General features: G+C 43.8%; 2 protein-coding genes across 18 annotated transcripts in view; one reads left to right on the top strand and one right to left on the bottom strand.

The window, feature by feature from the left end:
* LOC110535195 (acyl-CoA-binding domain-containing protein 5A) overlaps window positions 1–7,512 on the bottom strand; it is a 31,726-nt gene extending 24,214 nt beyond the window's left edge. The window contains exon 1 of the mRNA XM_036934733.1: window positions 7,409–7,512. The gene's annotated coding sequence lies outside the window, so the exon portion shown is untranslated. The remainder of the gene's footprint in view (window positions 1–7,408) is intronic.
* The window catches only part of LOC110536535 (abl interactor 1), a 113,299-nt gene that overhangs the window by 1,171 nt on the left and 88,979 nt on the right, over window positions 1–23,149 (top strand). The window lies entirely within an intron of this gene.

Here is a 23,149-nt window from a genome sequence, read left to right as displayed (position 1 = left end):
AAATTTCCACAGATGGTGAGTGAGGAATTTGGTCATGGTTTCACAGATTCCTGAACGGAGTTCATAGATGCAAGGACAACTGAACTTCAATTATTTTACAGGGTTATTCTTTTTTTTTTATGTGTGTTTACCTCACCCTGCCAAGTTTGCTTTGACTAGCCACAAGGGACTGCTGCATTAGAATTACTTTAATTGTGGGCTAGCAACAGAAGTTATTGATAGAGGTAGGGCTATGGACCATAGCTTTTGTAAACTAGGTTTTTATTGGCCCCTTTTAACAGAATGTCAAAGCTGATTTTTAAATTAATTTAGTAGATTGATATTCTGATTTGGAATCTGCCCCTACAAGAAAAGCTAAACTGTTTTGGCAAGACCTCATTCAATCTCAGGGAATGTGTGTTTGGAAACTCATTATTTTTGTCCTATGCTGTGAATATACATCCCAAGTACTCTCTAGATGTAGATGTTAAAATGGATTCCCACTCCGTGGCTCTGTTATACCGTTTAGTTAACGTGAATAAGTTGTTGCCATAGAAGACCTTTGATGAGCTATCTTAGTCCTAGACAAGCACCAATCAGTGTGAAGAGGCTATAGCTTGCTGCTGAGATCTACCTCTCAAGGGCTGAAAATAATCTATAACTTCCCATCTGTGTGAAGAGGCTATAGCTTGCTGCTGAGATCTACCTCTCAAGGGCTGAAAATAATCTATAACTTCCCATCCGTGTGAAGAGGCTTGCTGCTTGTTTTCTGTGACCGACCATGAAAACCATGAAAAAAATACAACATTAAATCAGTTATAAACTCCAATTCAATAACATTTTGACAGCCAACATTTTGATTTAAACACAACTTTCAGTGTTTGCCTTTTGTAAAAGTGGTCAGAAAGTGACAGAAAGGTCCTTTTTATTTGACCTTTTAAGTCAGTTAAGAACAAATTCTTATGTTCAATGACGGTCTAGTGGGTTAACTGGTCTAGGAACAGTGGGTTAACTGGTCTAGGAACAGTGCCTTGTTCAGGGGCAGAAAGACAGATTTGTACCTTGTCAGCTCGGGGGTTTGAACTTGCAACCTTCCAAACCTTCCAACTAGTCCAACGCTCTAACCACTAGGCTACCCTGCCGCCCCGGACCCGAATGACAAAAGTATAGTATAGGTCAGTACAGTAGAGTATAAATCAGTACAATACAGTACTGTACAATAGAGTAAAGGTCAGTAGAGTGTAGAGTATAAATCAGTACAATACAGTACTGTACAATAGAGTAAAGGTCAGTACAGTAAAGTAGAGTGTAGAGTATAGGTCAGTACAATACAGTACTTTATTGTAGAGTGTTGGTCAGTACAATACAGTAGTGTAAAGTAAAGATTAGTATAGATCAGTACAATACATTACAGTACAGTAGAGTAAAGTATAGTATAGGTCAGTACAATACAGTACTTTATTGTAGAGTGTTGGTCAGTACAATACAGTAGTGTAAAGTAAAGATTAGTATAGATCAGTACAATACATTACAGTACAGTAGAGTAAAGTATAGTATAGGTCAGTACAATACAGTACTTTACAGTGAAGAAGAGTAGAGTATAGGTCAATACAATGCAGTACTGTAACAGAGTATAGGTCTGTACAATACATTACTGTAAAGTAGGGTATAGGTCAGTACAATATATTACTGTGCAGTAGAGTATAGGTCAGTACAACATAGTACTTTACAGTAAAGTAGAGTATGGGTCATTACTATAGAGTACTGTAGAGTATAGGTCAGTACAACATAGTACTTTACAGTAAAGTAGAGGTCATTACTATAGAGTACTGTAACCTAGAGTATAGGTTAGTACAGTAAAGTAGATTAGAGTATAGGTCAGTACGGTGAAGTAAAGTAGAGTATAGGTCAGTACAATACAGTGCTTCTCAGTAAAGTAGAGTATATGTCTGTACAATACAGTACTGTACAGTAAAGTAGTGTATAGGTCAGTACAATACAGTACTTTACAGTAAAGTAGACTATTGGTCAGTACGGTGAAGTAAAGTAGAGTATAGGTCAGTACAATACAGTGCTTCTCAGTAAAGTAGAGTATAGGTCATTACTATAGAGTACTGTAACGTAGTGTATAGGTTAGTACAGTAAAGTAGATTAGAGTATAGGTCAGTACGGTGAAGTAACATAGAGTATTACATTACTTTACAGTAAAGTAGAGTATAGGTCAGTCCAGTGCAGTAGAGTATAGGTCAGTACAATACAGTACTTTACAGTAAAATAGAGGATAGGTCAGTACAATACAGTACTTTACAGTAAAGTAGAGTATAGGTCTGTACAACACAGTACTTTACAGTAGAGTATAGGTCAGTACAATACAGTACTTTGCAGTAAAGTAGAGGATAGGATAGGTCAGTACGGTGAAGTAAAGTAGAGTATTACAGTACTTTACAGTAAAGTAGAGTATAGGTCAGTACAATACAGTACTTTACAGTGAAATAGAGGATAGGTCAGTACAATACAGTACTTTACAGTAAAATAGAGGATAGGTCAGTACAATACAGTACTTTACAGTAAAGTAGAGTATAGGTCTGTACAACACAGTACTTTACAGTAAAGTAGAGTATAGGTCAGTACAATACAGTACTTTACAGTAAAGTAGAGGATAGGTCAGTACAGTACAGTAGAGTATAGGTCAGTACAATACAGTACTGTAGAGTATAGGTTAGTACAAGACAGCACAGCACACTAGAGTATAGTACAGTATACTCTATTGTACTGTTCTGAACTATAACTGTAATGAACTGTACAGTGGTGTACTGTGATGTCCAAACTTGTGAAACTTAGACATCTACGATTGGTACAGATGTGGTCCGATCATGACCAATCAAATTTGGTCTTGTTTGAGGGCTCGGAGCTCATTAGAATACTAGTGTAGAATAATAATAATAATAATAATAATAATAATTCAATTGTTGTAACTTTTGTTGCTATTCAGGATACATCACCATGAAGAACATGACGTTCGTAATTATGCGTTTCTGTGTCGTACAGATCTGAGAAACTGTGACGTCATTCTGTTACCATAATTCTGTTACCGCGTGTTAATCCTCTTCACTTACTGTAGTTCAATAACCAAAATATATATATATATTTTTTCCAAACTCAAGATGTCATATCATCGCTGACTCCGCATCTTTGAATCTTAGTTCGAGGTAGATATTTAAGAGTAAAAAAAATATATTTTTTAATTGTGGTCACAAAAAACTGAGGGAGATTTTTTTACTGTCATTCTGTTCCCAAACATGACATATGCTCCTCTAGTAAATGTGTTTTTATCGAATGTCCAGTAGAACTTGTTAACAGTAGTCCTTGTGTATAGAGTGGTTCTGTTTCACTTTGCAATCATTGTTTTTATTTGGCATACTTTTAAAGGGAAAACTTAGATGTCTCAAAGTCATTATGTTACCGTGGAATTGTCCAGAGTTTAAATTGTTACTGTAAACTAAAGCCTTTTGGCAGTTATGTGACAAGTTGAGCTTGACTCTGGAACCCAACAGGACGACACTGTCCGTATGCTCTCTTAAAAATACAAATAAAATCTGTACATCCTTTTGCCTGTTTTCATTCCCTTCTTCTCTCTCACTCTCTCTGTCACTCTCTGTCACTCTCTGTCACTCTCTGTCACTCTCTGTCACTCTCTGTCACTCTCTGTCACTCTCTGTCACTCTCTCTCTGTCTCTCTCTCTCTGTCTCTCTCTGTCTCTGTCTCTCTTTCTCTGTCTTTCTCTCTTTCTCTCTTTCTCTGTCTTTCTGTCTTTCTCTTTCTCTCTTTTTCTCTCTCTCTCTGTCTCTCTGTCACTCTCTCTCTCTGTCTCTGTCACTCTCTCTCTCTCTGTCTCTCTCTGTCACTCTCTCTCTCTGTCTCTCTCTGTCTCTGTCACTCTCTCTCTCTGTCTCTCTCTGTCACTCTCTCTCTCTGTCTCTCTCTGTCTCTGTCACTCTCTCTGTGTCTCTCTCTCTCTGTCTTTCTCTCTCTTTTTCTCTCTCTTTCTCTCTTTTTCTCTTTCTCTCTTTTTCTCTCTCTCTTTCTCTCTTTTTCTCTTTCTCTCTTTTTCTCTCTCTCTCTCTTTCTGTCTTTCTCTCTCTCTCTCTCTCTCTCTCTTTCTGTCTTTCTCTCTCTCTTTCTGTCTTTCTCTCTCTTTCTGTATTTCTCTCTCTCTCTCTCTTTCTGTCTTTCTCTCTCTCTCTCTTTGTCTTTCTCTCTCTCTTTCTGTCTTTCTCTCTCTCTCTGTCTCTCTGTCTCTCTCTCTTTCTGTCTTTCTCTCTCTGTCTCTCTCTGTCTCTCTCTCTCTCTGTCTCTCTCTCTCTCTGTTGTCAACAGATGATAGCAACATGTCTCAGCTTGACTCTGCTCATCTTCCTGGCTGTTATCTTTTTTTTCCCTTTCTGTTCTCTTGGAGGCTTTAAGATGTTGACTGTAGCCCACTTATGCAGCCCACCGTTCAGTAGCAGATGATTGAAACCAGTCTGTAACAGTCTGTAATCGAGGACAGCCATTGTCCCACTTTCTGACTGACAGCCAGAGTTAGGTGTGTGTCCATGACAGAGTAGGGACACTTCAGCATCTCTGCTGACTCCCAAGTCTTTGTTCTATATCACTATAGTAAATATTTCCTTTACATCGGGAAAAGGGAGAATCATTCACAACAACGGCATCCTAATTTAAACAAATGTTTAAATAAAACCGGATGTTTCTGTGCTTTACCCAGAAAGGCATCGACGTGATGGTGGCAGACGTGCTAAAAAAACTGAGTTCAGCACTGTGTCCTGAGTTCAGCACTGTGTCCTGAGTTCAGCACTGTGTATTCCTGGTCCTGGACTGTGTATTCCTGGTCCTGGACTGTGTTTTCCTGGTCCTGGACTGTGTTTTACTGGTCCTGAGTTCAGCACTGTGTATTCCTGGTCCTGGACTGTGTTTTCCTGGTCCTGAGTTCAGCACTGTGTATTCCTGGTCCTGGACTGTGTTTTCCTGGTCCTGGACCATCATATATTTTCAAAGATGCGACTGAGGTCAGCACTGTGTTTTCCTGGTCCTGAGGTCAGCACTGTGTATTCCTGGTCCTGGACTGTGTTTTCCTGGTCCTGAGGTCAGCACTGTGTATTCCTGGTCCTGGACTGTGTATTCCTGGTCCTGAGGTCAGCACTGTGTATTCCTGGTCCTGAGGTCAGCACTGTGTATTCCTGGTCCTGAGGTCAGCACTGTGTATTCCTGGTCCTGAGGTCAGCACTGTGTATTCCTGGTCCTGAGGTCAGCACTGTGTATTCCTGGTCCTGAGGTCAGCACTGTGTATTCCTGGTCCTGAGGTCAGCACTGTGTTTTCCTGGTCCTGAGGTCAGCACTGTGTTTTCCTGGTCCTGAGGTCAGCACTGTGTTTTCCTGGTCCTGAGGTCAGCACTGTGTTTTCCTGGTCCTGAGGTCAGCACTGTGTTTTCCTGGTCCTGAGGTCAGCACTGTGTTTTCCTGGTCCTGAGGTCAGCACTGTGTTTTCCTGGTCCTGAGGTCAGCACTGTGTTTTCCTGGTCCTGAGGTCAGCACTGTGTTTTCCTGGTCCTGAGGTCAGCACTGTGTTTTCCTGGTCCTGAGGTCAGCACTGTGTTTTCCTGGTCCTGAGGTCAGCACTGTGTTTTCCTGGTCCTGAGGTCAGCACTGTGTTTTCCTGGTCCTGAGGTCAGCACTGTGTATTCCTGGTCCTGAGGTCAGCACTGTGTTTTCCTAGTCTCTGTGACAGCCAGGGCAGTGGTTTTGGACAAGGACGCCGGGCCGTATACGCTGGGCTGTCGTCAGGGTAGACAGGCTTGGAGGTTGAGGAGAGGGAAGCAGTAGTCCACCCCCATCATGTCCCATGTTCAGGACATCTTTTCTCACCATGTCTCACTTTCCCCTACAGTTATTCTTGGCAAGTTTTATATTTATTTATCTGTATTCTTTATTTAACCAGGTAAGTTGACTGATAATACGCTCTCATTTGCTGGTGACTAAACATAGGACAAATGACATACAAGATATAAGCAAGCAAAAACTAAAATAATAATTTAAACAAAAAATAAAAATAAATTATGAGATATTCCAGAACTAAATTGAGACCGACTGTAGGCCAAAGTGTTGGAGGGAGGAGAGCATTGTAACCACATGTAATGCTAATGCACTTAATGACAGTATGATTCAAATTCATTCAGCGACTCGACACAGATTAGTTGGCCTCTTTTTTTTTTTTTGTTGTGTGTCCTGGTCACGTGACCTCAGTGTACCAATGCTGTAAGTGAATCCCAGCAGAAGTGAATTTTCCCTGGAAAAGAGCCAGTCTGGCCTGAAGGTGTCGTTTTCACACAGCCCTGTCTCTTAAGGATTACAGAGTCCTCTTTCTCTCTCGTTCTTTCTCTTGTTCCCTCTCAGTCTCAGCTCTCAGAGTGCCCTGTTTTTCTTCTCTCAGTGAGGAAAGCCTAGTGGCTCCTAGCCTGACCAGCCAAGCCCATTCATCCCTTCGACCACCTGCCATTCCCCCCTGAGTTGACTGTAGTTTTGGTTTAGTCCACACTAGGCATTGTAATAATACCACTTGGTGGGAATATAGGACTTTAAAAACCAGGGGTGAATAGAAAGTAAGGAAAACAGCAGAGGTTTCACATATCTACAATATAAGGACTTTATTTGACATTTAACAACGATAAAGACTTCTTGTTGCTCGCCTGTCTGGAAATAGTCATTGTTAATAACCAACATTTTATTGGCACATGTTTCGTAAACAACGGGTGTAGACTAACAGTGAGAAATGCTTTTACTGACGGGTCCTTTTCGTACAATATAAATAGTGATACAAAGAATAAATACTAATAATTACCACATGAGGACATGACTCTCAACTGGTTGAGTCTGTGGGTTTAATTTAAGCAATAGTTGTTGATGTCTTCCCAAATGCTATATAGGTCTAAATAGCATCATTGATTATATGATTGATAAAGTATGGTTATATTTTCATTAGCAAGGGGTAGCCTGTGTTTTAATTTCGTTGTGTATTAGAAACACAGTTTGAGATCATTGTGAGGGGATTTTGCCAGTGGTTGAATGGGGAATTGGGCTTCCTGGGAAAATGTGGTTCGAGGTTGCAACAGTAACCTCAGCGAAGGGTCAGTTGAATTATTATTATTTTTTTTTTAAACTATGAATTTAGCAGTATAGATGTTATTGTTTGAGCGAAATAACACAGCATTAGCATGGCAAAATGTGTACAGTTGCAGGAATTTAGCTTCAAAATAGCCCATCCTTTTCTCATCTCCACGGCAATTACGGGAATTCGGCTCATTTTCTCATTAACCCACAGTAAACATTAACCACTGACTTCCATGTTGACAAACATACATAGCCTTGTCCTACCTTCAGATTGTTCTGCATCACATCCTATTCTCTTCCCAACGGTAGAAATATGACAAACGTATATCAGAATAATATATTCAGCAATAGATGAGAGAGCGAGAGAGAATCGCTAGATGGTGCCGCAAAGTGGTATGGGTATCACCGCCGTCACTCGGTCACGCCATTACCGTTGTTATCAACGTTGAACAGACGCCGCGGCCACACTGATGTCCTGAAGTAGAACTGGTGGCTACCCACTGGGCACAGACGTCAGTTCAACGTCTAGTTTTGATGTACATTTGGTTGAGTTGTCAACTAAGTTGAATTCAATGTGAAATCAACAAAACATTTCACCGTGTCAATGGATTTTGGTAAACATTTGGGTGGAAAAAAATACTACATTCTCGAACGGTGATAATCAGTTTTCCACGTTGATTCAAATAATGGTTTTCCATTGGTTGATTCAGTGGGTAATGACTTTAAATGGGAGCTAATGACTGTTTCAGCCTTAATTCAAAATTGATTAAATTAAACAAACATTCTCACCCGTCTACACACAATAATGGAAAAACTGAAATGTTAGCAGATTTATTGAAAATGAAATACAGAAATATCTAACTTACATAAATATTCACACCCCTGAGTCAATATTTTGTAGAAGAACCTTTGGCAGAGATTACAGCTGTCAGTATTTCTGGGTAATTCTCTAAGAGCTTTGCACACTTGGATTGTGCAACATTTGCCCATTTTATTATTTTCAAAATTCTTCAGTCTCTGTTTGGTCGGTTGCTGATTACAACCATTTTCAGGTCTTAACTGTACCTCAGCCACTCAGGAACATTAACCGTCTTCTTGGTAATGAACTCCAGTATAGATTTGGCCTTGTGTACTGTAATTCGACTGTAAGTCGACCACATTCAATGTCGTCTTGGTAAGCAACTCCAGTGGCCCTGTGTTTAAGGTTATTGTCCAGCTGAAAGGTGAATTTATCTCCCAGTGTCTGATGGAAAGCAGACGGAACCAGGTTTTCCTCTAGGATTTTGCCTGTGCTTAGCTCCATTCCGTTTCTTTTTTATCCTGTAAAACTCCCCAGTCCTTAACGATTACAACATACCCATAACATGATGCAGCCACCACTATGGTTGAAAATGTGGAACGTGGTACTCAGTAATGTGTTTGCCTCAAACATAACACTTTGTATTCAGGACAAAAAGTTAATTCCTTGCCACATTTCTTCCAGTATTACTTTACTGCTTTGTTGCAAACAAGATGTATTTTTTGACATATTTTTATTCTGTACAGGGTTCCTTCTTTTCACCCTGTCAATAAGGTTAGTATTGTGGAGTATCTACAATGTTGTTGATCCATCCACAGTTTTCTCCTATCAAAGCCATTAAATGACCAACGGGACATTAAAAACTGTAATATCTTATGCTTTATGGAGTCGTGGCTGAACGACGACACTATCAACATACGGCTGGCTGGCTATACGTTATCGGCAGGGTAGAACAGCAGCGTCTGGTAAGACAAGGGGCGGCAGACTATGTATTTTTGTAAATAACAGCTGGTGCACGACATCTAAGGAAGTCTCGAGTTATTGCTCCACTGTAGCTGTTTACATACCTCCACAGTCAGAGGTTGGCACTAAGACAGCATTGAATGAGCTGTATTCCGCCATAAGCAAACAAGAAACCACTCACCCAGAGGCGGCGCTCCTAGTAGCCGGGAACATTATTGCAGGGAAACTTAAATCAGTTTCACCAAATTTCTAATCAGCATATTAAATGTGCAACCAGAGGGAAAAGAACTCTGAACCACCTTTACTCCACACACGGAGGTACATACAAAGCTCTTCCTCGCCCTCCATTTGACAAATCTGACCATAATTCCATCCTCCTGATTCCTGCTTACAAGCAAAAATTAAAGCAGGAACCACCAGTGACTAGATCAATAAAAAAGTGGTCAGAGGAAGCAGATGATAAGCTACAGGACTGTTTTGCATAGAAACCCTGCATTATTTGGGTATCTAGCACAGACTGGAATATGTTCCGGGATTCCTCCGATGGCATTGAGGAGTACACCACATCAGTCATTGGCTTTATCAATAAATGCATCAATGATGTCGTCCCCACAGTGACCGTACGTACATAAGCCAACCAGAAGCCATGGATTACAGGCAACATTCGCACTAAAGGCTAGAGCTGCCGCTTTCAAAGAGAGGGACTTTAACCAGGAACCTTATAAGAAATCCTATGCCCTCCGACGAACCATCAAACAGGCAAAGGGTCAATACAGGACTAAGATCGAGTCGTACTACACCGGCTCTGATCCTCATCGGATGTGGCAGGGCTTGCAAACCATTACAGACTACAAAGGGAAGCACAGCCGAGAACTGCCCAGTGACATGAGCCTACCAGACGAGCTAAACTACTTCTATGCTCGCTTCAAGGCAAATAACACTGAAACATGCATGAGAGCACCAGCTGTTCCGGAAGACTGTGCGATCACGGTCTCCGCTGCCGATGTGAGTAAGACCTTTAAACAGGTCAACAATCGGCCAGACGGATTACCAGGACGTGTACTGCGAGCACTGACCAACTGGCAAGTGTCTTCACTGACATTTTCAACCTCTCCCTGTCTGAGTCTGTAATACAAACATGTTTTAAGCAGACCACCATAGTGCCTGTGCCCAAGCACACTAAGGTAACCTGCCTAAATGACTACGAACCCGTAGCACTCATGTCTGTAGCCATGACGTGCTTTGAAAGGCCAATTTGCATACCGCCACAACAGATCCACAGATGATGCAATCTCTATTGCACTCCACACTGCCCTTTCCCACCTGGACAAAAGGAACACCTATGTGAGAATGCTATTCATTGACTACAGCTCAGCGTTCAACACCATAGTGTCCTCAAAGCTCATCAATAAGCTATGGACCCTGGGACTAAACAGCTCCCTCTGCAACTGGATCCTGGACATCCTGACAGGCCGCCCCCAGGTGGTCATTGTAGGTAACAACACATCAGCCGCGCTGATCCTCAACACGGGGGCCCGTCAGGGGTGCGTGCTAAGTCCCGTCCTGTAATCCCTGTTCACCCATGACTGCACGGCCAGGCACGACTCCAACACCATCATTAAGTTTGCCGATGACACAACAGTCTGATCACCGACAACGGCGAGAAAGCCTATAGGGAGGAGGTCAGAGACCTGGCCGTGTGGTGCCAGGACAACAACCTCTCCCTCAACATGATCAAGACAAAGGAGTTGATTGTGGACTGCAGGAAAAAGAGGACCAAGCACGCCCCCATTCTCATCGACGGGGCTGCAGTGGAGCAGATTGAGAGCTTCGAGTTCCCACATCACCAACCAACTAACATGGTCCAAGCATACCAAGACAATCGTGAAGAGGGCATGACAAAACCTATTCCCCCTCAGGAGACTGAAAATATTTGGCATGGGTCCTCAGACCCTCAAAAGGTTCTACAGCTGCACCATCGAGAGCATGGTTGCATCACTGCCTGGTATGGCAACTGCTCTGCCTCCGACCGCAAGGCACTACAGAGTGTACGGCGAACGGCCCAGTACATCACTGGGGCCAAGCTTCCTGCCATCCAGGACCTCTATACCAGGCGGTGTCAGAGGAAGGCCCTAAAAATGGTCAAGGACTCCAGCCACCCTAGTCATAGACTGTTCTCTCTGCTACCGCATTGGCAAGCGGTACCGGAGTGCCAAGTCTAGGTCCAAGAGGCTTCGAAACAGCTTCTTCCCCCCCAAGCCATACGACTCCTGAGCATCTAATCAAATGGCTACCCAGACTATTTGCATTGCCCCCCCCCCCCCCCCTTTACACCACTGATATTCTCTGGTGTTTTCATCTATGTATAGTCACCTTAATAACTCTACCTGCATGTACATATATCCTCAACTAACCGGTGCCCCCGCACATTTACTCTGTACCAGAACCCCCCTGTATATAGCCTCCACATTGACTCTGTACCCCTGTATATAGCCTCCACATTGACTCTGTACCGGTACCCCCTGTATATAGCCTCCACATTGACTCTGTACCGGTACCCCCTGTATATAGCCTCCACATTGACTCTGTACCGGTACCCCCTGTATATAGCCTCCACATTGACTCTGTACTGGTACCCCCTGTATATAGTCTCCACATTTACTCTGTACCGGTACCCCCTGTATATAACCTCCACATTGACTCTGTACCGGTGCCCCCTGTATATAGCCTCCACATTGACTCTGTACCGGTACCCCCCTGTATATAGCCTCCACATTGACTCTGTACCAGTACCCCCCTGTATATAGCCTCCACATTGACTCTGTACCGGTACCCCCCTGTATATAGCCTCCACATTGACTCGGTACCGGTACCCCCTGTATATAGCCTCTACATTGACTCTGTACCGGTACCCCCTGTATATATCCTCCACATTGACTCTGTACCGGTGCCCCCTGTATATAGCCTCCACATTGACTCTGTACCGGTACCCCCTGTATATAGCCTCCACATTTACTCTGTACCGGTGCCCCCTGTATATAGCCTCCACATTGACTCTGTACCGGTACCCCCTGTATATAGCCTCCACATTGACTCTGTACCGGTACCCCCTGTATATAGCCTCCACATTGACTCTGTACTGGTACCCCCTGTATATAGCCTCCACATTGACTCTGTACCGGTACCCCCTGTATATAGCCTCCACATTGACTCTGTACCCCTGTATATAGCCTCCACATTGACTCTGTACCGGTACCCCCTGTATATAGCCTCCACATTGACTCTGTACCAGTACCCCTCTGTATATATTCTCGCTATTGTTATTTTACTGCTGCTCTTTAATTACTTGTTACTTTTATTTCTTATTCTTATCCGCATTTTTTTAAACTGCATTTTTGGTTAGTGGCTTGCAAGTAAGCATTTCACTGTGAGGTCTACTACAGGACGCCTGTATCTTTGTAGTGACTGGGTGTATTGATCCACAATCCAAGCTGTAATTAATAACTTCACCGTGTTCAAAGGGATATTTAATGTCTGCTTTTTTTTTTACCCATCTACCAATAGGTGCCCTTCTTTACCCATCTACCAATAGGTGCCCTTCTTTACCCATCTACCAATAGGTGCCCTTCTTTACCCATCTACCAATAGGTGCCCTTCTTTACCCATCTACCAATAGGTGCCCTTCTTTACCCATCTACCAATAGGTGCCCTTCTTTACCCATCTACCAATAGGTGCCCTTCTTTACCCATCTACCAATAGGTGCCCTTCTTTACCCATCTACCAATAGGTGCCCTTCTTTACCCATCTACCAATAGGTGCCCTTCTTTATGAGGAAATGGAAAACCTCACTGGTCTTTGTGGTTGAATCTGTGTTTGAAATTCACTGCTCGACTGAGGGCTTTTATAGATAATTGAATGTGTGGGGTACAGAGATGAGGTAGTCATTCAAACATCATGTTAAACACTTTTATTGCACACTGAGTGAGTCCATGCAATTTATTACATGACTTGTTAAGCACATGTCTACTCCTGAACTTATTTAGGCTCCTTACCATAACAAAGAGTTTGAGTACTTATTGACTCAAGACATTTCAGCTTTTACATTTTTAATTAACTTGTAAAACATTTCTAAAAACATTATTCCACTTTGACATTATGGGTTATTGTGATGTCATTAGGGGGTTATTGTGATGTCATTATGGGGTTATTGTGATGTCATTATGGGGTCTTGTGTGTAAGCCGGTGACCAAAACAATCTCTATATAATTAATTTTAAGTTCAGGCTGTAACTAGGGCTGTTGATGTGACCATATTACCGCCACACCGGCAGTCAAATTCCATTTGACTGTTGAGTCACGGTAATCTCCTGTTATGCACTCTGGACATGCTTTGGTAGTACCCAACTTGCTAACGGCCATCAGGTCCTAATGACCTGGTACTTGGGGCTCTATTGTTCCTCCATCAGGTCCTAATGGCCTGGTACTCAGGGCTCTATTGTCCCTCCATCAGGTCCTAATGGCCTGGTACTCAGGGCTCTATTGTCCCTCCATCAGGTCCTAATGACTGGGTACTCAGGGCTCTATTGTCCCTCCATCAGGTCCTAATGGCCTGGTACTCAGGGCTCTATTGTTCCTCCATCAGGTCCTAATGACCGGGGTACTCAGGGCTCTATTGTCCCCCCATCAGGTCCTAATGGCCTGGTACTCAGGGCTCTATTGTCCCTCTTTAACTTCTCTGTCAATGCAATTGATATCAAAAATCACAGCAAACACTTATCAACAAAACATCAGGCCTATCGTACTTTTAAAAATGCACCTCACTGTGATGATCAATTTGAAGGTTGAAACAGTGGTGTGGATGTTGTTTCAAAGCCTAACACAATGAAATGGACAACGCTTTCTAAGGTGATGATTCATTCAAAACATTAATATGCATATTAAATGTCATGCATATGAGCCCAAGCCCAGAAAAAAACTGAATTAAAATTATGATTGTGCCATTATATATAGCTTACCACATATTACAAATGTCTGCAAATGTATTACAAATAAAAACATAAATACCCTATTTACATAAGTATTCAGAACCTTAGTTATGAGACTTGAAATTGAGCTCAGGTGCATCTTGTTTCCATTGATCATCCTTGAGATGTTCCTACAACTTGATTGGAGTCCACCTGTGATTAATTCAATTGATTGGACATGAGTTGGAAAGGCACACACCTGTCTATATAAGGTCCCACAGTTGACAGTGCATGTCAGAGCAAAAACCAAGCCATGAGGTCGAAGGAATTGTCCGTAGAGCTCCGAGACAATGCCTAGTGCTAACTGTAAAGTTTGGTGGGGGAGGTATAATGGCCTGGGGCAGTTTTTCATGGTTGTAATCTCTCTTCCACTGGCTTTACGTCTCCTCTATCACATTCTGGATCTCTGGACTTGTCCATCCACATCAATACAGTCCACAAAGCACTGCTCCTCACTGTCATTCTGGATCTCTGGGCTAAGAAACACAGTTTCTAGTGAAGCCTATGACCTCGCGTCTGGACTCGGTTCTTCATCAGAGGAGCTTTATACCCTAACTAAATTGGAACAGGCAAAACTATCATCCCTGGTGAAATCTATTTTCTTGTCAATTTATTTAATTGTTTTTATTGATTTGTTGCTTACCATTTCTCAGGATGTTCCTGTTCAAAATCAACAGATTGCAATAGTTTGTACTGCCGTGATGCAATGCATGCAACGTTATCTATTAGTGAGTCTGTCGCCTGTTTCATTAGTGAGTCTGTCGCCTGTTCCATTAGTGAGTCTGTCGCCTGTTCCATTAGTGAGTCTGTCGCCTGTTCCATTAGTGAGTCTGTCGCCTGTTCCATTAGTGAGTCTGTCGCCTGTTCCATTAGTGAGTCTGTCGCCTGTTCCATTAGTGAGTCTGTCGCCTGTTCCATTAGTGAGTCTGTCGCCTGTTCCATTAGTGAGTCTGTCGCCTGTTCCATTAGTGAGTCTGTCGCCTGTTCCATTAGTGAGTCTGTCGCCTGTTCCATTAGTGAGTCTGTCGCCTGTTCCATTAGTGAGTCTGTCGCCTGTTTCATTAGTGAGTCTGTCGCCTGTTTCATTAGTGAGTCTGTCGCCTGTTTCATTAGTGAGTCTGTCGCCTGTTTCATTAGTGAGTCTGTCGCCTGTTTCATTAGTGAGTCTGTCGCCTGTTTCATTAGTGAGTCTGTCGCCTGTTTCATTAGTGAGTCTGTCGCCTGTTTCATTAGTGAGTCTGTCGCCTGTTCCATTAGTGAGTCTGTCGCCTGTTCCATTAGTGAGTCTGTCGCCTGTTTCATTAGTGAGTCTGTCGCCTGTTCCATTAGTGAGTCTGTCGCCTGTTCCATTAGTGAGTCTGTCGCCTGTTTCATTAGTGAGTCTGTCGCCTGTTCCATTAGTGAGTCTGTCGCCTGTTTCATTAGTGAGTCTGTCGCCTGTTTCATTAGTGAGTATGCAGGCTATTTATGTAGTGAGTCTGCAGCCTATTTATTTAGTGAGTCTGTAGCCTATTTATGTAGTGAGTCTGCAGCCTATTTATTTAGTGAGTCTATAGCCTATTTCATTAGTGCGTCTGCCACCATGCCCTCAGTCCACTCCTCTAGTGGTGTCTAGTTGTACTGTTCACCCATACTCATTCGACGTAGACTGTAGCAAACAGTTGCAAAGGGTTTTGCATTGGAGACCGTTTACTCCCAAAGGAAACTGTTTCGCAACGAAAATAACTGTCTATTGGACAAATTCAGGTGGGTCCCCCTCTGCTTTATCCTGCTGCTTCCGCTTGCTTATGTTTGGTTCCTAGTCAATATGGCCATAACAGAGCTTTTGGGTGGAAGGGCTGGGCCACACATTTTGTCCTGACCCTGGAACACAGTCTCCCCCCCCCCCCCCCCCAGGGAGGAAGTCTGGGCCTTTCCTTCCTGTTCTTCCACCTCTAAGCAGCCCAACACCCTGTTTAAATATAAACACTTTGAAAAAGACAATTCCTGTTCTCACTTTCTCTCTTCCTTGAAGGGAGTCATTTACTGTATCTAACTTGACTGGATTGTGGTGAAAGGACCCATTTTAAGAGGTTCTTGAACCAGGCCCAAATCCCACCCTTCCGTCTCCCTATTGCGGATCCCTCACCCGCCAGGAGAAACCTCCTAAACTGGCTGGGGGACTGCCGCTCCCTACTGCACTGTGTCAGAGCTGTAGGCGTTCACTTGATCAACACGGTAGTTAGCTTGTCTTATCTTGGTATGCTGTCTTGAAAGGAGGTGTGTTTACGCCGTTGCCATTCAGACTAGGGAATGCCCTAAAACCGGGTCATTATGTTGACAACTGTCCCTGTTCCCACAACCTTAATTCTCCATTGTGTCATTACTCAGATATGAGCTAAAAACACCTTAAAGTGTTTTAGATGGAACTGTGGGAAGTTTCCTCTGTTTCACATTTCGTGGGGTAAAGCAAACTCAATCTACAGTTTGGTTTGTTATTCCCCTTGAATTTGGGAGAGAAAAACTGTGTTATTTCATAGAGGAATGTCCTTCAGATAGAGCAGTGTTTTTGTATTTTATCTATATTTATCCCTGTCAGACTCCAGTATTTATCCCTCCCTGTCAGACTCCAGTATTTATCCCTCCCTGTCAGACTCCAGTATTTATCCCTCCCTGTCAGACTCCAGTATTTATCCCTCCCTGTCAGACTCCAGTATTTATCCCTCCCTGTCACTCCAGTATTTATCCCTCCCTGTCAGACTCCAGTATTTATCCCTCCCTGTCAGACTCCAGTATTTATCCCTCCCTGTCAGACTCCAGTATTTATCCCTCCCTGTCAGACTCCAGTATTTATCCCTCCCTGTCAGACTCCAGTATTTATCCCTCCCTGTCAGACTCCAGTATTTATCCCACCCTGTCAGACTCCAGTATTTATCCCTCCCTGTCAGACTCCAGTATTTATCCCTCCCTGTCAGACTCCAGTATTTATCCCTCCCTGTCAGACTCCAGTATTTATCCCTCCCTGTCAGACTCCAGTATTTATCCCTCCCTGTCAGACTCCAGTATTTATCCCTCCCTGTCAGACTCCAGTATTTACCCCTCCCTGTCAGACTCCAGTATTTATCCCTCCCTGTCAGACTCCAGTATTTATCCCTCCCTGTCAGACTCCAGTATTTATCCCTCCCTGTCAGACTCCAGTATTTATCCCTCCCTGTCAGACTCCAGTATTTATCCCACCCTGTCAGACTCTAGTATTTATCCCTCCCTGTCAGACTCCAGTATTTATCCCTGTCAGACTCCAGTATTTATCCCTCCCTGTCAGACTCCAGTATTTATCCCTCCCTGTCAGACTCCAGTATTTATCCCTCCCTGTCAGACTCCAGTATTTATCCCTCCCTGTCAGACTCCAGTATTTATCCCTCCCTGTCAGACTCCAGTATTTATCCCTGTCAGACTCCAGTATTTATCCCTCCCTGTCAGACTCCAGTATTTATCCCTCCCTGTCAGACTCCAGTATTTATCCCTCCCTGTCAGACTCCAGTATTTATCCCTCCCTGTCAGACTCCAGTATTTATCCCTCCCTGTCAGACTCCAGTATTTATCCCTCCCTGTCAGACTCCAGTATTTATCCCTCCCTGTCAGACTCCAGTATTTATCCCTCCCTGTCAGACTCCAGTATTTATCCCTCCCTGTCAGACTCCAGTATTTATCCCTCCCTGTCAGACTCCAGTATTTATCCCTCCCTGTCAGACTCCAGTATTTATCCCTCCCTGTCAGACTCCAGTATTTATCCCTCCCTGTCAGACTCCAGTATTTATCCCTCCCTGTCAGACTCCAGTATTTATCCCTCCCTGTCAGACTCCAGTATTTATCCCTCCCTGTCAGACTCCAGTATTTATCCCTCCCTGTCAGACTCCAGTATTTATCCCTCCCTGTCAGACTCCAGTATTTATCCCTCCCTGTCAGACTCCAGTATTTATCCCTCCCTGTCAGACTCCAGTATTTATCCCTCCCTGTCAGACTCCAGTATTTATCCCTCCCTGTCAGACTCCAGTATTTATCCCTCCCTGTCAGACTCCAGTATTTATCCCTCCCTGTCACTCCAGTATTTATCCCTCCCTGTCAGACTCCAGTATTTATCCCTCCCTGTCAGACTCCAGTATTTATCCCTCCCTGTCAGACTCCAGTATTTATCCCTCCCTGTCAGACTCCAGTATTTATCCCTCCCTGTCAGACTCCAGTATTTATCCCTCCCTGTCAGACTCCAGTATTTATCCCTCCCTGTCAGACTCCAGTATTTATCCCTCCCTGTCAGACTCCAGTATTTATCCCTCCCTGTCAGACTCCAGTATTTATCCCTCCCTGTCAGACTCCAGTATTTATCACTCCCTGTCAGACTCCAGTATTTATCCCTCCCTGTCAGACTCCAGTATTTATCCCTCCCTGTCAGACTCCAGTATTTATCCCTCCCTGTCAGACTCCAGTATTTATCCCTCCCTGTCAGACTCCAGTATTTATCCCACCCTGTCAGACTCTAGTATTTATCCCTCCCTGTCAGACTCCAGTATTTATCCCTGTCAGACTCCAGTATTTATCCCTCCCTGTCAGACTCCAGTATTTATCCCTCCCTGTCAGACTCCAGTATTTATCCCTCCCTGTCAGACTCCAGTATTTATCCCTCCCTGTCAGACTCCAGTATTTATCCCTCCCTGTCAGACTCCAGTATTTATCCCTCCCTGTCAGACTCCAGTATTTATCCCTCCCTGTCAGACTCCAGTATTTATCCCTCCCTGTCAGACTCCAGTATTTATCCCTCCCTGTCAGACTCCAGTATTTATCCCTCCCTGTCAGACTCCAGTATTTATCACTCCCTGTCAGACTCCAGTATTTATCCCTCCCTGTCAGACTCCAGTATTTATCCCTCCCTGTCAGACTCCAGTATTTATCCCTCCCTGTCAGACTCCAGTATTTATCCCTCCCTGTCAGACTCCAGTATTTATCCCACCCTGTCAGACTCTAGTATTTATCCCTCCCTGTCAGACTCCAGTATTTATCCCTCCCTGTCAGACTCCAGTATTTATCCCTCCCTGTCAGACTCCAGTATTTATCCCTCCCTGTCAGACTCCAGTATTTATCCCTCCCTGTCAGACTCCAGTATTTATCCCTCCCTGTCAGACTCCAGTATTTATCCCTCCCTGTCAGACTCCAGTATTTATCCCTCCCTGTCAGACTCCAGTATTTATCCCTCCCTGTCAGACTCCAGTATTTATCCCTCCCTGTCAGACTCCAGTATTTATCCCTCCCTGTCAGACTCCAGTATTTATCCCTCCCTGTCAGACTCCAGTATTTATCCCTCCCTGTCAGACTCCAGTATTTATCCCTCCCTGTCAGACTCCAGTATTTATCCCTCCCTGTCAGACTCCAGTATTTATCCCTCCCTGTCAGACTCCAGTATTTATCCCTCCCTGTCAGACTCCAGTATTTATCCCTCCCTGTCAGACTCCAGTATTTATCCCTCCCTGTCAGACTCCAGTATTTATCCCTCCCTGTCAGACTCCAGTATTTATCCCTCCCTGTCAGACTCCAGTATTTATCCCTCCCTGTCAGACTCCAGTATTTATCCCTCCCTGTCAGACTCCAGTATTTATCCCTCCCTGTCAGACTCCAGTATTTATCCCTCCCTGTCAGACTCCAGTATTTATCCCTCCCTGTCAGACTCCAGTATTTATCCCTCCCTGTCAGACTCCAGTATTTATCCCTCCCTGTCAGACTCCAGTATTTATCCCTCCCTGTCAGACTCCAGTATTTATCCCTCCCTGTCAGACTCCAGTATTTATCCCTCCCTGTCAGACTCCAGTATTTATCCCTCCCTGTCAGACTCCAGTATTTATCCCTCCCTGTCAGACTCCAGTATTTATCCCTCCCTGTCAGACTCCAGTATTTATCCCTCCCTGTCAGACTCCAGTATTTATCCCTCCCTGTCAGACTCCAGTATTTATCCCTCCCTGTCAGACTCCAGTATTTATCCCTCCCTGTCAGACTCCAGTATTTATCCCTCCCTGTCAGACTCCAGTATTTATCCCTCCCTGTCAGACTCCAGTATTTATCCCTCCCTGTCAGACTCCAGTATTTATCCCTGTCAGACTCCAGTATTTATCCCACCCTGTCAGACTCCAGTATTTATCCCTCCCTGTCAGACTCCAGTATTTATCACTCCCTGTCAGACTCCAGTATTTATCCCTCCCTGTCAGACTCCAGTATTTATCCCTCCCTGTCAGACTCCAGTATTTATCCCTCCCTGTCAGACTCCAGTATTTATCACTCCCTGTCAGACTCCAGTATTTATCACTCCCTGTCAGACTCCAGTATTTATCCCTCCCTGTCAGACTCCAGTATTTATCCCTCCCTGTCAGACTCCAGTATTTATCCCTCCCTGTCAGACTCCAGTATTTATCCCTCCCTGTCAGACTCCAGTATTTATCCCTCCCTGTCAGACTCCAGTATTTATCCCTCCCTGTCAGACTCCAGTATTTATCCCTCCCTGTCAGACTCCAGTATTTATCCCTCCCTGTCAGACTCCAGTATTTATCCCTCCCTGTCAGACTCCAGTATTTACCCCTCCCTGTCAGACTCCAGTATTTATCCCTCCCTGTCAGACTCCAGTATTTATCCCTCCCTGTCAGACTCCAGTATTTATCCCTCCCTGTCAGACTCCAGTATTTATCCCTCCCTGTCAGACTCCAGTATTTATCCCTCCCTGTCAGACTCCAGTATTTATCCCTCCCTGTCAGACTCCAGTATTTATCCCTCCCTGTCAGACTCCAGTATTTATCCCACCCTGTCAGACTCCAGTATTTATCCCTCCCTGTCAGACTCCAGTATTTATCCCTCCCTGTCAGACTCCAGTATTTATCCCTCCCTGTCAGACTCCAGTATTTATCCCTCCCTGTCAGACTCCAGTATTTATCCCTCCCTGTCAGACTCCAGTATTTATCCCTCCCTGTCAGACTCCAGTATTTATCCCTCCCTGTCAGACTCCAGTATTTATCCCTCCCTGTCAGACTCCAGTATTTATCCCTCCCTGTCAGACTCCAGTATTTATCCCACCCTGTCAGACTCCAGTATTTATCCCTCCCTGTCAGACTCCAGTATTTATCCCTCCCTGTCAGACTCCAGTATTTATCCCTCCCTGTCAGACTCCAGTATTTATCCCTCCCTGTCAGACTCCAGTATTTATCCCTGTCAGTATTTATTTAGACTTCCAGAACTTATTTAGACTTGCCATAAAAAGGGGGCTGAATACTTATTGACTCAAGACATTTCAGCTTTTCATTGTTCATTAATTTTGTAAACATTTCTAAAAAAACATAATTCCACTTTGACGTTATGTGGTATGGGTATTGTGTGTAGGACAGTGACAATTTCTGGGGGAATTGAATCCATTTTAAAATTCAGGCTGTAACAACCAAACTGTGGAAAAAAGCCTCTGTGCCTGTCCTCCTCCAGATGGCCCCTGGCTCTGTCACTGCTCTTTGGAGGAACTCTCCCGTCATTCTTCTCTGTTATCACGAACACATCTGTTACTGCGATTCCCTCCCGAAAACAAGCCGTCGGAGTCAAACACACTGCCACTTCTTCTTCTGTGGTAGTTAACCAGCGGGGATCTCAGCTCAGAGGGCAACAAGGCTTTAGTCACTATGGCTGTGAGACTGTACAAAGCTGATCTTATGCCCAGATGAATGAATGAATATCATACACACAGCTTATCTCTTTAAAATGTTTCCCTTCATAGTGTTGATAGCTGTCTAGAAGATGGTATTTATACTTTTTCCTTCATCTTTTTCTCCTAGTTTTCACTTAGACTTTTCTTTCCGTTTCAGGGTTTGAGCTCTTCTCTCGTTCTCCCACCTCATATTGCAGCCAGGTATCAAAGCCCCAGGCGGTGCCCGTTGGACTTTGCTTTATGAGTGAGCAGTGTAGGGCAGCTAAGATTAAACACGCTGACAACAGTGGCTTGCAAAAGTATATATTTTTTTCTTCCTATTTTGTTGCATTACAACCTGTACTTTTAAATTTATTTTTATTTGGATTTCATGTAATGGGCATACACAAAACAACCCAAATTGGTGAAGTGAAATGAAAAAAATAACTTGTTTTAAAAAAAATCTGTAATGAAAAGTGGTGTGTGTGTGTATGTATTCAGCCCCTTTGCTATGAAGCTCCTAAATAAGATCTGGTGCAACCAAATACCTTCAGAAGTCACATAATTAGTTAAATAAAGTCCACCTGTGTGCAATCTAAGTGTCACATGATCTGTCACATGATCTCAGTATGTATATATACACACACTTGTTCTGAAAGGCCCCAGAGTCTGCAACACCACTAAGCAAGCAACACTATGAAGACCAAGGAGCTCTCCAAACAGGTCAGGGACAAAGTTGTGAAGTACAGATCAGGGTTGGGTTATAAAAAAAATATCTGAAACTTTGAACATATTGGCCTAACACATTGGAATAAATGTGGGTTTTGACACTGTTATGTAGGTGTCATAACCAGCCATAAAAATAACACTATGTCACAACAGGTCTAAATAGATGTGTCATGTCAGTGTTATGACAGGTTATGACCATCTTATGACAGGTTATGACCGTGTCAAGTAAAGCGTTACCAAATCTTGTGATGCGCCTCTGAACCAGGGTTCTAGAAAATAAGCCTTGGGTCAACCAGACTAACATGGTCATCTGTAGCTCAGGTGGTAGAGCATGACACGGCAGGATAGTGTGTTTGATTCCCGGCGGGCACCCGTACCTAAAACGTATGCCCGCGTGACTGTAAGTCGCGTTTGGATAAAAGCATCTGCTAAATTGCATATATTATTTGTGTAACGTTGTGCGTCTCCCTCTGTCGCTCTCTCTCTACCTCTACCTTTACCTCTCTACCTCTCTCTCTCTCTCTCTCTCTCTCTCTACCTCTACCTCTCTCTCTCTCTCTACCTCTCTCTCTACCTCTCTCTCTACCTCTACCTCTCTCTACCTCTCTCTCTACCTCTACCTCTCTCTACCTCTCTCTACCTCTCTCTCTACCCCTCTCTCTACCTCTCTCTCTACCTCTCTCTCTACCTCTCTCTCTACCTCTCTCTCTACCTCTCTCTCTCTCTACCTCTCTCTCTCTCTACCTCTCTCTCTCTCTACCTCTCTCTCTCTCTACCTCTCTCTCTCTCTACCTCTCTCTCTCTCTACC

Source organism: Oncorhynchus mykiss, chromosome 11 (genome assembly GCF_013265735.2).
Source record: "Oncorhynchus mykiss isolate Arlee chromosome 11, USDA_OmykA_1.1, whole genome shotgun sequence".
In the NCBI taxonomy this organism is placed as follows: domain Eukaryota; kingdom Metazoa; phylum Chordata; class Actinopteri; order Salmoniformes; family Salmonidae; genus Oncorhynchus; species Oncorhynchus mykiss.
This window is presented reverse-complemented; position numbering and strand designations above follow the sequence as displayed.